At 41.1% G+C, this 13,568-nt stretch overlaps 1 protein-coding gene across 2 annotated transcripts in view; it reads right to left on the reverse strand.

Moving 5' to 3' along the window:
- Positions 1-13,568, reverse strand: part of LOC120304224 (opioid-binding protein/cell adhesion molecule homolog) — a 619,792-nt gene that overhangs the window by 183,440 nt on the left and 422,784 nt on the right. The window lies entirely within an intron of this gene.

Genomic DNA, 13,568 nt, shown 5'->3' on the forward strand with positions numbered 1-13,568 from the left:
GACTAGACAGGTAAATCAATTGCAGAATGAAATGAGTATAGTAGGCAATACACAACCAAGTCTGCATTCTCCTGTTTATCTGTGGAGGTAAATGTCCCAAACACGTAATACAATTGGGGAAGCAAACTCCAGTCTCAATTGCATCTCATCAGCCAGAAAATCATTTTCAAACCATCCCATGGATTGTAACTCTGTTTCCCTAGACACTAGCAAGACAAATAACTACAAACAAGAATATCAGTTTTGTGCTGGAAGAATCCTAGAGGATCAATTCTCAACAGCAAAGGGATAGAGAAAAGTCTAGTTTTGCTTTCATCTAGTGGCCAGATAGATTTTTGCAGTCTTCTTCTGGGAGATTTATCACAAAACCAGCAAATGGCCAAGAGGTCAGAATACTATCTGAAGAAATCTACTTGAAGCATTGAACTCTGAGCTGAACTACCTTTGCATCCATGGTTTCTCAACTGTGGAAATGTGTGGACTTCAGCTCCCAGAATTACCCAGCCCGAGAGTTGAGAGTTGAAGTCTACCCATCTTTAAGCTACCAAGGTTGACGAACCATGGTCTAGAACAGAGGTCTCTGACCTTGGCAACTTTGTAACTTGCAGAACTCAACTCCCAGAATTCCTTAGTCAATGTTATGAGTCATAAAGTTGCCAAGGTTGGAAACCCCTGGTCTAGAATATAAGTAAGCAAGATGAACTTTCATAATATAGGGAGCAATTCATGGAGCAATTGATGGAACAATTGACAATGAGCAGCATTTTTGGAGGCTTCCAGAAGGAGGAAGGAAGGAAGGAAGGAAGGAAGGAAGGAAGGAAGGAAGGAAGGAAGGAAGGAAGGAAGGAGGGAAGGAACAAGATAATCTGGAAATTTGAGATTGTATAAACATGTGAGGTCTTAATTTCTGTTATCTTGGGCAGCAAAGTCTGCTCAGAAATGCTTCATAATCAATGATACAGTATAGTAGGACAGATACGGCAAAGACGATGGACAAGGAAATGTAAATAATAACATAAATAACAAGACAGGAATGTCATTTAGAATAATTTCATCAATTATATAATTTCTAAATACTGCTTGAAAACATTTGAAGATTTCTTTACGTATTTTATAAGCTAGAACCATCCACTTGTTTAACATTTTGGATGTTATGCTAAAAGATCTATACCCCACCATCTGGGCAGAGTCAGAAGAAAAACTTGATTTGATTTAAATGCAAATTGTATTAAATTATATAGTACAAGCATGATTATTCTCTGTCAACATCCCAATTTCCCATTTATTTCTTATTACAAGTACTTATATGCCTTTTACTTCTATACAGTATCCATTTTATCACATTAAAAACTGCAATTTAGCAGACATTTTCAGAGGGGCTCTTAAAGCAGTACACAATTGTGGGTTTTTTCATAAGATGGTCCCGATTCTCAAAAACTCAAATTAAGTTTAAATGTAAATTCATTAAAATATATGCTTGCAGACAAAAAAGGCAAAAGGTTGACAAAAGAACACAGGATACAAATTTGTAGGGGAAAAAAAATCTAATTCTAGTATGATAAGAATAGCTGAGATTCAGTAAAGCCAAGTAAATATTGACCACCATTGCAGTGGCAAAAATTTGGACACTATTCTGGAAAATTTCCAAACCTGATCATTTAAAAAAAAAAAGTGAAAAATTATCATGTGAAATTGATCTGGGTAAAACATAAAATTATAGGATTTTTATCCAACCCAACTCAAGCAGAAGACTCTATATTATTTTGACAAGTCTCTTCTTAAAATCTCCAGTAGATGGGATCAGAGAGAAATTAACTTTTCCCTTGCAAGGATAACAAGTAGGGAATAGGTTTTGGAAAAATAGTGAGTGTGGTATAGAACTAGAATGCTGTTGAAAAGAGTGATTTTCAACCAGGGTTTTACTGTAAATCCCAACTCTGACATTTAATGTAGTCTGGAACCAAGTGTAAGTATCTGCTGAAACCCATATCTGTATAAAATGGGTCACCTCCTCACAGAGAATCACCAATTAAAAACTCACACTAAGTCAAGCGACAATAACTAGGGTTGGCCAGAAAACAAGACAGCTGAGAAATCAGCATGTTGAAAAAAAAAAAAAAAACAATTCAGAGTCAAAGCTCAGGAGATCCATCAATCCTGCCAACATCCTGGGGCTAAACTCCACAAGCCATATGGCCTCCCTTTTGACCTTTCTGCCTTTCTTCTGACTTTTTATCAGCAGGATCTTCTTTTACTCAGCTTGTTATTCTTGGCATGGGGAACGACACTGTTCAGAGATGTTTGACCTCAATCATGAAAAGTATCAGATGGTATCAGATGGTAACCATCTGGAAACAGCATCCAACTTGAACCTTCAGGGAAGATTGTTTGTTTGTGTTTGTGTGTGTTTCTGTCTCTCTCTGTCTCTCTCTGTCTCTCTGTCTCTCTCTCTCTCCATCCATCCATCCATCCATCTTTGCCTGTCTCCTATCTATCTATCTATCTATCTATCTATCTATCTATCTATCTATCTACCTGTCAATTATCTATCTATCTATCTATCTATCTACCTACCTACCTACCTACCTACCTACCTACCTACCTATCAATTATCTATCTATCTATCTATCTATCTATCTATCTATCTATCTATCTATCTATCCATCCATCCATCCATCCATCCAAACTTGCTATTGGCAAACACTTCCCACGGTAATTTCTTAAAAAAAAACCAGCCAACAAATAAACAAAGTAAAAGACTGCGGATGCTCTGCTGAAACAGCCAGCTCTGCCTGGGAGTCATGAGCCCCTGAAGGCAAGCCGGTTAGGCACTGATGCATGGAATCTGCAGAAGGCAGCTCCATCTGTTACCTGCCAGCTCACCTGGCTTTCCATGGGGGGGGATTTTTAACAGGAAGAGGGCAAAATTCTTCTGCTCAGATGCCAACCCTGGAGCAAATCAGCTTTCAAAAGATGAACTCCTTGGGAAGGAAGATGCTAGTAACACATAGCTAAGATTGTAGTGCGAGGTTTGGCCACGTCTGCAGAGACTTCCTTTGCTGTTGGTCAGGTCTCCTGAGCAGGAGCAGAAGAAAAGGGAGTTGTTTTTCCTGCAAAGCACCATGAGCTTACACAAGCCCCACAGACTTTCTAAAATAAAATAAAAAATAATAAAATAAAATAAAATAAAATAATAAAATAAAATAATAAAATAAAATAATAAAACAAAATGGAATTCAGTGGTGACAACTTAAATATGAGCCAGCAGTGTGCTGCAGCTGCCAAAAAGGCCAACACAGTGCTGGGCTGCATTAACAGAGGGATGGAATCAAGATTGCGCGAAGTGTTAATACCACTTTACAATGCCTTGGTAAGGCCACACTTGGAATACTGCATCCAGTTTTGGTCACCAGGATGTAAAAAAGATGTTGAGACTCTAGAAAGAGTACAGAGAAGAGCAACAAGGATGATTAGGGGACTGGAGGCTAAAGCATATAAAGAAAGGCTGCTGGAATTGGGTATATCTAGTTTAACGAGGAGAAGGACCAGAGGTGACATGATAGCGGGGTTCCAGTATCTCCGCAGCTGCCCCAAAGAAGAGGGAGTCAAGCTATTCTCCAAAGCACTAGAAGGCAGGACAAGAAGCAATGGATGGAAACTAACCAAGGAGAGAAGCAACCTAGAACTAAGAAGGAATTTCTTGAGAGTGAGAACAATTAATCAGTGGAAAAACCTGCCTCCAATACTGGAAGTTTTTAAGAAGAGATTGGACAGCCATTTGTCTGAAATGGTATAGGGTTTCCTGCTTGAGCAGGGGGTTGGACTAGATGACCTCCAAGGTCCCTTCCAACTTTATTATTATTATTATTATGGATCATCGCACAGATGTTCAGACTGGATTTGTTGTTGTTGTTGTTATTATTATTGTTATTATTATATACCACCCAAATGGTGGTGTAACACACTATGCCTATCCATGGCTGGTCTGGCCATAATTATCCATAACTACAGATTATGCCTCTACAAATAGAGAAGGGCTGAGCATAGTGAGCTGCTTAACAATAAGGGGAAGTGAGGCCATAAGCTCATCAGGGTCACAGGATGCTTTGCTTAGCAACCATGTCATTCAGCGATGGAGCTAGCAGTGCCAATTGTGGCCACTAAGCAAGAAATAGCTGTAAACAAAATGAACAAATCAATATTTCTTTATTGCATATATATACCCATAGGTGTCTGCAAGCTGGGGTTAAAAAAACCAATATGGCAGCCACAATGATGTGACCAAAGATAAAAAAAGCAGGCTGAGATTTGATTATTTCATCAACAACCAACTTGATTTTTCTGACCATAACCTGCAGAACAATCCTTCCAAAGTGGCATTTCCAAATAAAATAAAACTATGTAAAATCTACCACAAAAATCAACATGTTAAAAACATACTAAAAACCACCACAGGGCTGTTGACAGTAGATGTTCTATATTTATTTATGACTACTTATTTTTTGCAGTCTGTAATTTGTCCAGACAGATGTTACCCTAAGACAACTATTTTTTTTCCCACAAATAGAGATGGGGAAAACTGTGTGAGCAAAATTAAAAAATACCCAACAGAAATAAATGCATTGTGATGATAAATCATATTCAACAATCCCATTGGAATAAAATGAATGCCAGCATTTTAAAAGCTATCTTATAAAGTAATAAAAGCTATGTAAAATAAGCTTTTATCAATCCAGTATCAGTTGTTTGCAGATGTTAACTTTTGCTATACAAAACCTGGCAACATTATATGAGATAGAAATTTCCTTATCTGAAAGGAGACACTTGACATAATATTCATCAAAGAGATGTGGCAAGGGAGATATCAAGTTTATGAAAAGAGAAACATATTTTCATGCATGTGTTTTTCCTATAAATTCAGAAGGTATTCTTCTGGGAAATTCATATAAAATTAGGAAGAAACAAATTTCTCAGCACAGGTTGAAATCAGGATAATCAGCAAAGAGAGTTTTCAACTTTTAATGATACATTTCCTGGTCTTTCTAAAAGCTGTACGGAAAAGAGAATTTGGAAAATAAAGTTATTTTGAATTGGGTACATCTAGTCTAATGAAAAGAAGCACTAGGGGTGATATGATAGCAGTCTTCCAACATCTAAGGAGCTGCAAGAAGAGGGAGTCAACCTATTCTCCAAAGCACCTGAAGGCAGGACAAGAAGGAACGGATGAAAACTCTTAATCAAGGAGAGAAGCAACCTAGAATTAAAGAGAAATTTCCTGACAGTGAGAACAATTAATCAGTGGAGCAACTTGCTTCCAGCAATTGTGGGTGCTCCATTCCTGGAGGTTTTTAAGAAGAAACTAGACAACTATTTGTCTGAAATGGTATGATTGAGCAGGGGGGTGGACTAGAACAGTGGTTCTCAACCTGTGGGTCGGGACCCCATTTGGGGTCGAATGACCATTTCACGGGGGTCTCCAAACAATGCAGTCCACCATTTTTTTCCCCCTTTTCCTTAGCTGTGCTACTCCCTTTTATTCTACTGGCTTTTGAAAGCCAATAGAATAGACTCTCTTGAATAGAGTCTAATTCTATTGGCTTTCAAAAGCCAATAGGAATTGTCCAGGCTGTCTCTGCCCTGCTGAGCCTGCCAAAAGTTCCATTCTGCAAATGGTGCTGTACCAGTTGAGTAGTCCTCGATTTACGACCGGTTGAGTAGTCCTCAACTTACGACTGGTTGGGGGTCGCGGCATTAAAAAGCTTGAGAACCACTGGACTAGAAGATCTCCAAGGTCTTTTCCAACTATGTTATTCTGTTATCCTTTCCCCCAAAGTATCAACCAGAGTAATAATTGTTTACTTATTTAAAAAAAAAGGGGGAAAAAAAGTACCAGCCCGATTATTAAGCAGAACCGTAAATTTCTAGCCTTCAATCAGAAACCCCAACCAACACACAAAACGAGGATTGGAGAAAAAGTTGCTGACAAATAACAAAAGCTGATATGCTGATCTCATTTACAGAAATAGCCGTGGCAAAGAGCGGAGATACATCAGCGGGGAGCTGTCACCAACTAGACTGACAGCCGAAGGAAGGAAGAGATAATAGTGAGACAGGGAACTGATTTGCAAGGGTTGATGCTCCATTTGGAGCAGGGGAAGAAAAAAATAAATACAGCCAGATTAAAACGTACATGGCCAACAACAACAGCAGTAGAAGTCTTAGAGAAAAGAGGAAGGAGAAAGAGAGGAGGAAATGGAACTCTGTCTTTGCATCATAGGCAGTAACACCAGCTTTGTCAACTCAGAAAGGAGCTGGGCTCTGATAATTGAACTGGCAATGCTTGAGTTTAGCATCTCTTTCCCTCTCCAAAACATTCTTCTCTTCGGTTGATTTCTCCCAAGCCGAGATTCTGATTGCCTTTGAATAACACCAGAGCTGGCAAGGATGGGTTACTTTCCCTGCCTCACAACTAGAGAGTAGCCCTGCCAAGCTAGCTACACAAAGATCTGCAGATCCCTGCCTGAAGTCAGTCATGGGGAGCTTGAAAAACAAAAGCAAATTTTCAGAACTGTGGTTGTTCCCCCCCCCCTTTTTTTTTTTTTTGCAGGTTTTGCAATGAGCTTTCACGTTGGCAAACAAGCAATGACATTTGGAGCCCGGATGTCCAATCTTGGCAACTTTAAGACTTGGGGACATCAACTTCCAGAATTCCCCAGCCAGCCATGCTGAGTAGGGAATTCTGGGAGTTGAAGTCCACAGGTCTTAAAGATCCCACCCCTGATTTAGAGGGAAAGCGGGGGCGGTGGGGGGGGCAAGGGAAGGGTTGTTAACGTGGGGACTAAATTCTCCTGTGTTCCTGACTTACACACAAATTGAAGAACTGTAAAAATGATTACTGGAACATATGTGATTTTTTTTGGGGGGGGGGGGATGAAGAGCCAATCTCCTAATAAATATTACAGAATTGGGGTGACATTCTAGTGGCAGTAGATTTGATTGGCAAAGTGGTTTAGAGCATGAGTCTCCAACCTTGGCAACTTGAAGACTTAACAGAATAACAGAGTTGAAAGGGACCTTGGAGGTCTTCCAGTCCAACCCCCTGCTCAAGCAGGAGACCCTATACCATTTCAGACAAGTGGCTGTCCAAGTCTCTTCTTAAAAGCCTCCAGTGGCAAGCCGTTCCACTGGTTAACTGTGGATTTCAACTCCCAGAATTGTGGACTTCAACTCCCAGAATTCCCCAGCGAGCCATGCTGGCTGGAGAATTGTGGGAGTTGAAGTCCACAAGTCTTAAAGTTGCCAAGGTTGGACATTCCAGTTTTAGAGGCTACGATCTGGAACTGACAAAGCTGGGCCCCATCAGTTTTTCCTGTAATCTGTGTTTTCATGGATTACTTCATGCTCTGGCTGAAAAAAATAACCATGCTATAATAGTACCAAGAACTCCCTAGGCAAAAAATAAAAAATGGAGTTACCTCAATATCCTGAGAAGCACGCTTGAAGAATCAGAGCAAATAGGCAAAAAAAGTGAGTTACATCAAGTCAAGTATCTCTAGTGTCTTTTCAAGTCTCTAGTTGCCTTTTCAATGCTCCATCAGCCACATGAGTCCAGCTAGAGCTGGGAGAATCACAAGACTCTTGACTTGGAAAGTGGAAAAAAAACTCTCTTGATGAAAACCAAGTCTTAGAAGCATCACTGCACCCTTGATACCTTTCAACAGATGGACAAAGAAGCAGCAGAAGAAACTAAGGATAACTGTTCTGCAAAGAGATAACACAAGAGATGAAAGTTGGGATGAAGAAGGATAGCTCCTTGAAGGCTATAAGGTAGTGTATCCAGTAGAAATTCTTCTTCTTCTCAGGTGGAACAAGGCAATGACCTCTGCCAAACAGTTCAGTTGTGTGTAGATCACAAACTGTTGAAGGCAGCATGGGAAGCCATCAAAGGAGATGGGGTTTGAATGAACCACTTGATGGCATTCAGCTCTGACACGGTTATTTGCCTTCATTATTTCCACCGCAGGAATATAAAGTGTAGGATCAGCTGAAACAATGTGATACTTTACTGGTGAAGTAACTCTTTTAACTTCTCTGATTTAGTCCTTTCGAGCAATTGTAGGAAATGGGGTGAAGGCTGAAGCTCATCCAACAATTGCTTGGAGATAATTAATGCATTCATGAATTTACTATTTGACAATAATCAACACCTCCACACCTATTGTACTGTGGGGAGGAGGGAAATTAATGTTTCTGATTTGTTTCTCAACCGTGCTGCGTTACCAACTTGTGCACTGCAGCTTGCCAGGGGCATTATTCTCAATTTTCAATGGTTGATTGGAAGAGCGAATGCAATATTCTTTGCTCTAAGATTTGGCATGGCCACACTGTGGGGGAAAAAAAAGTGCTACTCATTTGTTATTGTTGAACTGGCATTCATTCCAACTGATGTTTGGGGAAATAAAGAAAACCGTCATGGTGCAACTTCATATAATCCATGAAAAATGCAACACAGTTACAGGTGGTGAAGGAAAAGAAAGGCAAGAAAACGACAGATGCTAGACCTGGAAATCTGGCTTTAGACCTGGGGCAGCTATACCTGATTCTATACAACAGGGGTCCCCAATCGCTGGATTGTGGCCCACTATCAGGGCCAAGGAAGTGGTGGGTGAGTGCGCGCGCATCCATGCTTGCATGAGTAGCAGGTGAGCGTCTACGCGCAAGCTCCATTTGGTGAGTGGCAGGTGCACGTGCCTGCTGCTCATACAAATTGAGCTGCACACATGTGTGCATGCTTCCCCGCCACTCACGTGGAACCACCGCTAGGCTGCAAAAGCCAGAAAGGTTGGGGTGGAATGGGACATCTTGCCACAGCCAACTCATTGCAGCCAACTCTGTATGGCCAACTCTTCATGGGACAACTTAACAAGGACAATTTAACATTCTATTTAATGATTTAAAATAAATTAAAAAAAACATTTTCATTTTTGTCATTCACCTTTCATTCAGTCCTTCCTTTGGCCGTGGCAAGTTGGCTGTGATGAGCTGGCCAGGGCAAATTGTCATAGACTCAGGTTGGCGGAATTCTGATATACTTGGAGTATCTCAGTGGTGGGATTCAAATACCTAAACAACCGATTCACTTATTGGATGCAGGTCTGGGCCTCTGGGGCCTAGAATGGACTTCCGGAAGTGGCATCCACGCACTTCTGGCAGGCTGTTCTAAGCCTGGGAGGCGTCCTCCAGGGCTCCGAGGCCTAGAACGGACTTCCAGAAGTAATATCCATGCACTTCTGGTGGGCTGTTCTAGGCCTGGAAGGCCTTCTTTAGGTCTCTGAGGCTTAGGACAGACTTCCGGAAGTGGCATCCACACACTTCCGGTGGGCTGTTCTAGGCCTGGGAAGCCTCCTCCAAGGCCTAGACTGGACTTCTGGAAGCACTGTGCATTAAGCTTGTTCTCCAAACTCTACTGAACCGGTGCGAACCAGCGTGAACCAGCTGAATCCCACCACTGGAGTATCTGCAGAAGAGTTGATCCAAAGCTACTGACTTCATAACAGCAAAAGCAAAGAATCTCCAAGATTTGCTTGTAATGTAATGTAAGGTCCTTTCCAACTCTGTTACAAGTAGTCCTTGACTATCAAGAGTTCATTTAGTGACCACACAAAGTTACGACAGCATTGAAAAAGTGACTTGTGACCGTTTTTCACACTTATGACTGTTGCAGCATCACCATGGTCACGTGATCAAAATTCAGAGGCTTGGCAACTGACTCATATTTCTGACGGCTGCAGTGTCCTGGGATCATGTGATCCCCTTTTGCGAACTTCTGACAAGCAAGGTCGCTTTGTCTGAAGTTATACAGGGTCTCCTGCTTGAGCAAGGGGCTGGACTAGAAGACCTCCGAGGTCCCTTCCAGCTCGGTTATTCTGTTATCTATAAGCAGATCAAAGGTCCAGCTAAATACATGAGTTAGTTAGGTCTAATTTGCATCTTGAGATTTTAGGGAATTCCTTCTAATTACCACTAAATGGGGAGCTTCCCAAAGACCCATTAAGTGCAGAACCTAAAATTAACCTGCTGTATTTGGACCTGTTGCTTGCATAAGTATAAGATAACTACATTCAAAGGCCAAAGGCCCATTTACTTCAGCATCCTGGTTCAGTGACACCTTTCCTGGGGTACAAAAATGTGCACGATCAGGAAAGAAAGAGACAAACAACTTTGCAAGTTTTTCCTGCTATTTATTAGTCCTCGGGATTTTTGCAGCCTAGCTGTAGTTCGAATACTGTCTTTTATTATATATGTGCAGGTCTTGGTGTATTCGGGTCTTTTCCCATGTAAGATTGAGAGTATCTTGGTGACGTTTCGACGAGGTCCCACTCGTCATCTTCAGGCTGGGGTCTTCGGCTTCGTGCTTGTGCGAGCAAAGTGTGATCGGAGTTGCCAAAGACCCCAACCTGAAGATGACGAGTGGGACCTCGTTGAAACGTCACCAAGATACCCTCAATCTTACATGGGAAAAGACTTGAATACACAAGACCTGCATATCTATACCCGTGAAAATCTATGAAAACATACATACATACATACATACATACATACATACATACATACATACATACATATTTAAAAATAATGGTAAAATAAAAGAGTGATTCCTGGGTGTATGCATACTAAGAAATAAAACGTGAGCACCAGGAAAAGTTAAAACATTAAAAGTTTTATAAAACGTATATATACATATATCAACCTTCTTAACCACCCATCTCCCTCGTATTCACCTCCAGGTGCTTTTTGGAGGCTCACAAGCAAATTGTGAACTTAATAGTACCTCTTTTGCTACACATAATTGGCATTAAAATGCAGGCTGCCTTTGATTTTGCAGACAGCGAATAAACTTTTCGAGTGTGGCGACTGACAGCCTTATTTTCTATTAAATTTTCTAATTTCCTTTCAAAGACCCCTTGCTGTTGTCCAGAATACTTTTGATCCTTCCATTTCAAAATCAAACCTCCAACTATTCAGAAGGGCTAGCTAGCATAACACGCTAGAAGCACAATAATAACAACATGCCAAAAAAGAGAGAGAGAGAGAGAGAGAGAGAGAAAATTTCTGAAAGCCAGAAATAAAAATGTCAGGATTTAATGTTATTCCTTTGGCAAGGTCTTATTTGCTTCTGAAAAGAAAAAGATGGAGTCTTTTCTTACTCTGTTCTTTACCCTATAGATTTGCATAACTCAAAACTCTTCCTTTCCTCTCTCTCGTTTTCCATCCAGCTCATTAGTAGGAATTCTGGAATTGACCAGTGGATCTTACTAAAGTTTTCTGATTTTTTTCAGCCATTCGTTTTGCCCATCCCTCAAAGAAATTTGGGTGATGAATACAGGTAATCCTCAACTTACAACCACAATTGAGCCCCACTTTTATGTTGCTAAGAGAGACATTGGTTAAGTGAGTTTTGCCTCATTTTATGACCTTTCTGAATCACGGCAGTTGTTAAGTTAGTAACACAGTTGTTAAGTGACTCCGGCTTCCACACTAACTTTGCTTGTCAGAAGAAAAGGTAACACGTGTAAGGTGAATTGGACTGAGAGAGAGGGATTGGCCCAAAGTAACCCAGCCAGCTTTCATTGGTGAGACTAGAACTCCCAGTCTCCTGGTAATTGGCCCAAGGTCACCTAACTGGCTGTCATACCTAAGGCAGGACTAGAACTCACAGTCTCCTGGTAATTGGCCCAAGGTCACTTAGCTGGCTTTCATGGCTAAGGTGGGACTAGAACTCACAGTCTCCTGGTAATTGACCCAAGGTCACTTAGCTGGCTTTCATGGCTAAGGTGGGACTAGAATTCACAGTCTCCTGGTAATTGGCCCAAGGACACCTAGCTGGTTTTTATACCTAAGGCGAGACTAGAACTCACAGTCTCCTGGTAATTGATCCAAGGTCACCCAGCTGGATTTCATGCCTAAGGCAGGACTAGAACTCCCATTTCTCAGTTTCTAGCCTGCTGCTGCCTTAACTACTAGACCGAAGCATGTTTCTAATCCATGTAGTTCTCCAAATTCCCATAATACACAGTTTCTAAATATGTTCCTAACCCCAACAGCCCTCATCGCACTAACAAACACAGGGCCAAGTAAAATACTACATTGCCGAGTATCAAGAACAAAATGATAAGGGCGCGCGGGGTGTTCTTTTAGTTTAAAATACTGCCTCCTTTTTTTTTTTTTTTGTCTTTACATTCGGAAGCACTGAGCTTTTTTTAAGACAAAAGAAACAACATTAGTTCATATTAACATCATTTTTGCAGGGCAGGATTTTAAGTAAATAAGAAACAAGGCACTTCCCATTCTCTTCTCCTGCCCCGGGGGTCATTTTATCTATCCCAATAATGAGGCAAGGAGGTCAAGATAAACCAGCTACAGGCATCTTGGGTAAACAGGGGAACGTAGTATCTGATAGCAGGGTAGAATCCTAGGAGCATACAAGCCATCCCGCTGAGTTATTAATACATGAACTTTGCCACCAGCCTCCCACGCTGCCTGCTGATTTTCATACCATGTTGCATAATTAATCTGTCAACATTCCCGTGATGAGGTATAAATATTAATAACAGGCAACACACAGTTGAGCTTTTAAAGTAAAATACAAAAAAAAAACTTTTGCAAAGATAAATTACACATTAGTTTTAATTGCCTTCAAGGGGTGTAATTTCTTTTTCTTTTATTCTTTTTTTTATTATGTAAACAAAGGGTTTTTTTTTTTTTGCCTTCCCACCCAAAAAAAAAAATGAAAAAAGAAAAAAAAATGGTTGCCTTCTTTTACCTGGGTTTTATATCAGGCCCATTTCTCCCTTTGCTCATTTTAAACTCCACCGTCTTTCTCTCTCGCACAAAATATTGCTGGAGATAACATCTGCCTGAAGTCTAGAGGTGCATTACTGCAGGGAGTGGCGAAGAAATTAAGAATCCAGGAGATGAATCAGTGTGTAAATTAGTTCCTTTGCTTTTCGTGATCCTTCCCGTCGCTGCTCTGTTTCAAAGTGACGGATATGCTCGGAATGAAATTGGCAGGAATTGGGATTTTAAGCTGACGGGGTTGCTTCAGCCTGCATTGGCTCCTCCTGTTCAAAACAGTTATCATTTATTTTATTCAGAAAATAAATATATGGCCACCCACTCAGAATATATGCAGAATAACAGAGTTGGGAGGGACTTCTAATCCAACCCCTTGCTCAAGCAGGAAACCCTATACGAAATTGTGGCCCAATCTCTTTGTAATAGCCTCTAGTGTTGGAGCAGACAACAACTTCTGGAGGCAAGTCGTTCCACTAGGCCAGGGGTCCCCAACTGCCGTGCTGAGGCCTGATCGAAACCGGGCTGTGGGAGAGATGGACAAGTCTGTGCGCGTGCAAAGCTCCACTTGTCTGAGTAGAGGGTGCTTGCATTCGAGCACAAAGCTCCAATCGCATGAGTGGATGGTGCTTGCGTTTGCGTGTGAAGCTCCATTCATGGGAATGGAGCTTCACGCGTGAGCACCCTCTGTTCACCTGAATGGTGCACCCCCCCCT

This window comes from Crotalus tigris, unplaced genomic scaffold (genome assembly GCF_016545835.1).
Source record: "Crotalus tigris isolate CLP2741 ecotype Arizona unplaced genomic scaffold, ASM1654583v1 scf7180000017631.5181431, whole genome shotgun sequence".
Classification (NCBI taxonomy): domain Eukaryota; kingdom Metazoa; phylum Chordata; class Lepidosauria; order Squamata; family Viperidae; genus Crotalus; species Crotalus tigris.